Genomic DNA, 4,732 nt, shown 5'->3' with positions numbered 1-4,732 from the left:
TTTGTTTTTGATTTGGGTTAAAAACTTGTGTTGCCCTGTTATAACCCTGATCATGCAGTGTTTCCCCTGTTTTTGTGCAATAGAAAAGTTTTGGGTAAATAACTTGTGTAAAAAAGGAAAGACTCCTTTGTGTTTACTTCGTGCCCTCCCTTCGCCACGGGGCGTTTCCCCCCCTTTGTGTTCTGGGGACCCCTGTGGTTGCTCGGTGCCTCTTGGAGCTGTTCAGTGTTCACGACCCTGTGGATAACACGCCGTCTGCCTAGCCTGCCTTGTGTTGGTGGCAGAGAGACGAGACGGTCGGCGTAACAATTTATATATATATGTATATATATATATATTATATATATATATATATATATATATATATATATATATATATATAAGCGTTTAAAACGTAAATCACACCAATAAATACTGTCGCAGAACATGTACATGAGATCTCATCTCAAACCAATGCAATAGAATATTTCAGTTCTACTCGTATAATGTACTGATATATCAGACTAAATCTTCTTTATGAAAAATAATAAAATTGTAGATCTCTCTTCACAAGGTATACAAATCGCAGTACTGTTTTATACCAGTTCTATACAAAAACATTTGACTCATACTAAATGTCATCCTTAAGATCTTACAATTCTAGTCTGTCAGGTCTTTTAATTGACCAACAACTCCTTGAATATATAATCACATTATCATCAGATTTTTGATAAGCAGATTGCATAGGTATTTCAGCAGCTATTACATCATTATGGTTAAAAGAAAGATTAACATTTATATCACTGGAATGAACTTGTTCTGATAAGTTATTTGATTCAACATCTAGCTGGTTATTTATCTCTAAATCATGCAGTCTTTATATTGATCTGTTCACAACACCTTTGCTTGTCTTAAACGTCACCGCTGCGTATGAGGCCGTCTTTACCAAGATAAACATTTACAATCACTCCCATAGGCCACCGTAACCTAGGTACATTATCTTCTCTAATAAATACAATGCTACCTATATTCAAATTACACTTTCACAATAGGGGCAAATTAACAATATAATCCTTGATCCAGACACTCCAAAAATGTCCTAACCACTGGTTTCTAATTTCTTAGAAGTCCCCGGGAAGTTACATCAAAAGATTCGTTACTGACAGAGGGCTTGGGTGTTATAGTTCTACGGAGAATGAAATACTATGGAGTAATACAATGAGCAAAATCTGACTCGTCACTCACAAATGACAGGGGCCGACTGTTGATACAGGTTTCAATTTCAATAAGTATGTTCTCTAATTCTCTCTTGCTTACATATCTTACCCCTAGTCTTTCTAAGAGCTACCATGACTGAACCTATGAGTCTTTGAACTCACCCTCCCTACCATGGGGCTCTAGGTACATTAAACCTCTACTTAGGTGCTAGATGACCGAACACTTTCTGTACGTCTGAGGAGTAGATAACATGGGGAGACCTCTATGAGCAACAAATCTTCTGAGGGCATGTAGGCAATATATCAATGACATGGATTTTTGTGAGCTCCAAATATATTGCTCTCACAGTAGCACACGTGAAAAGCAATATATAAAACTTTTTCTTGGATAGTCTGTATTAAACAATGGCCAGTAAAATCTATTCTTGTGACTGAAACTGGGGGACGGTTTTACCTGTAAATCAGGTAAAGGTGCAGCTGTTGACTGCAGGGAAGGCTGTCATGCTTGCGACAAGTTAACATTCTTTTTCTTAACTTTGCTTAGGAATGGAATTCTTACTAGCAAGAGCTTGGATCTCGTCTCTGAATGCCTCCTTTTGAAGTACATATATTAATTTGGTTTTAACAGTATCTAATTATTCACCTTTGAAATTAATAGTTTTCAGGCTAAGTCACCCTTTCTTATTTCTACAGTAACTAGAAATCTTATAATTTTATAAAACAACTCTTAATTTGTTAAGATCATTGTACTTCTCAAGATTAACATGGGAGGAAGGCTTTGGACATATAAGCATTTCTATGTTGTCTTCAGCTTCACCATCCACGATATCATTATTTTTATTGAAATCATCACTGTTCTTAATACTGAGTGTGGGATCAGACAAATAAGTTGGAACATTGAACCAGAAACTACTATTGACAAGTTCTCTGCTAATAACCCTCGGATCATTAAATCAGCTGCATTATCTGGTCCATTACATTGGTACCAGCAGCTAGGTGAATCTCTATAACTCTGTTGTTAACAATTATGTCCTTTATATTTGGATTACCCCTTAGCCATCTGGAATCTGTCCAACAATGTTGCATCTTGTCTTAATAGCTAAAACATTATTTGACAAATATCAATTTAGCACACAACAGTGATGCCAGTAATTCTAATTGAGGTAGGGTTGACTTCTTAATAGGTGCAACTTTTGTTTTTGACATAAGCAGTGAAGTTTGACGTGTGTTTCCGAGGCAAATTTTTATGCACACAAATGCACTGTACCCCTTTTCTGAGGCATCCCATCTCCATGCAATTCAACACATACAATACTCTTACAAGGTACATCATATATCTATGACCAATGAATGTAAGCACTTGGTACTGTGTATCTATTTCTTAAACTTAACTTCCAAACCACAAGAAAAGTTATCATCTTAAGACACACCTAATTTCCATAGGTCTTGAAGTAATATCTTGGCATACATGGCAAATGGACTGATAAATCCCAAAGGGTCAACAATTTTAAGTATTAGACTTAATACTGTTAGTTAGTAGATTCTAAATCTAGACCATCATATGTTATTGTACCATTTGAGAGCTAATACGTAAGTGGTTTCATCGTCTTTTACAGACTAAACTTCATCATTAAATTTAGATGCTATCAGTATACTATTAGATACCAGTTTCTCTAGAGACATATTTGCTTTAGATATAATACTGTGTGCATTTTTGTAGTAAAGAGAAAGAAAAGCTTATATTAGTTAGGCATTAAATAGTGTTTTTCATTTTCTTTTGACTGCATCCCAATACTTCTTCATGAATCACATTCTCTTTTGCAATATTCTGTGTTTTTTTTAATCTTTGACATTGAATGTAGGATATAAAACTTAAAACTTAATTGATTATTTATGGATTATAGAACTTGTTTACAAATCAATTTTATGAATGCATTAATTTACCAAAGAGAATAAAGGTTGTTGGCAAATTTAAAAAGTGGTTTAGCTTTGGACCTCAGTTTTGGACCCGACTTAGCCTACAGTCGAGTGTCATATAAATATTTCGTCATTACAGAAGGTCGAAGCAGCTGCACAAGGATGCTGACAAAATAAAACCTTGTCAGCAACAAATAGTGAGTTGCTAGAAGTAATAGAAGAATCTGATATGAAGAAGTGCAAATCAGAAATAGAGCTAGTATTAGACACTGATGAACTAAAGTCCATTTAGATGAAGCAGACAAAGTCATGGGGAATGCCAGACGAAATATAAGATGCACAAGTGACTTTAGCTGATAATGTCAAACCTTTCTTAGATTCAAGATGTATGCAAAACATCCCAAGTTAGAACTGCCCAAGTTTGGTGGTGACATCACACAGTGGAGGGTTTTTGGGACCAGTTTTCATTCCACATAGATGATACAGAACTTCCTAACATTAGCAAGTTGACTTATTTACTGTCCCTGTTAGAAGGTACTGCCAAAGGTGTGGTTCAAGGGCTACCACACACCGGTTCCAGTTACAGTAGTAGACCTGCTCAAATAATGGTTCGGCATGACTGAGTGTATTATCCATGCTCATGTAAAAGCTCTTCTATCTCAACAAGTACTATTAGACCAGGGCAAGAACTACACCACGCAGCTGTGGAGACTTCGAGATGAAATAGTCAAGCACACAAGTAGCCTGGAAGCCTTGGGAGCTAACAGTACTTCACACTGTTTGCGGTAACCCTACCAGCAAACAGTATAAAGTACTGTTAACTCCCATTATTGAGTCCGACGCCTACGGAGTTATGGTTAGAGTGGGCAAGAGATTGCAGTGGACATGAAAGTGATCTTGATTGGTTGCTCAAGTGGCTCCAAAAGGAAATTAGGGTACTTGAGAGAAGTGAAATGTATAAGGTAGAAGGTAAGAGTGAAGATATAATAAAAAGTTCTAGTAAAACAAAGAAGTAATGTATAAAGCTTCAGCTTTGCATGCTATCTCATCAACAGAAAACACGGGTTGTATATTTTGTAGTAAGAGGAACCACAGATCCAAGAAATGTTACAAGATCCTAGCATTGGAGGGACAGCAAAGGTTTGAAAAGATGAAGAACTTAGGTGCATGTTTTAAATGTCTTTAGAGTGGGCATGTTTCTAGAACATATTTCTATTATGAGCAAAGGTCCAGTTAGACAAGTTCCAATATATGCAGAGGTCCGGATAAATGTTTTACATATTTCAGTACTCAGTATCTTACGAATGTACTCCTGGCTTATTTATGAACAGAGGGTACTATTGATAGGAGGCCTAAAATGACATAAGACATGCCAAAAACAACAGAACTCACACCAAAATTCAGCCGTGCCTCGCTCACCATAAACAACACCACCCAGCTGATTTGTCCCATGCTATTGCATGGAAAATTATTCTAAACTCAAGTTTGTTTCTACTCAGTGCTACTATTAGCATTGAATTTTATTTTGCAAAAGACGATAAAACCAGCAAATTAGTGTATATATATATATATATATATATATATATATATATATATGTACACATATCAATCTATCTATA

The sequence above is a fragment of the Penaeus monodon genome, chromosome 1, assembly GCF_015228065.2.
Source record: "Penaeus monodon isolate SGIC_2016 chromosome 1, NSTDA_Pmon_1, whole genome shotgun sequence".
NCBI classification, from domain to species: domain Eukaryota; kingdom Metazoa; phylum Arthropoda; class Malacostraca; order Decapoda; family Penaeidae; genus Penaeus; species Penaeus monodon.
This window is presented reverse-complemented; position numbering follows the sequence as displayed.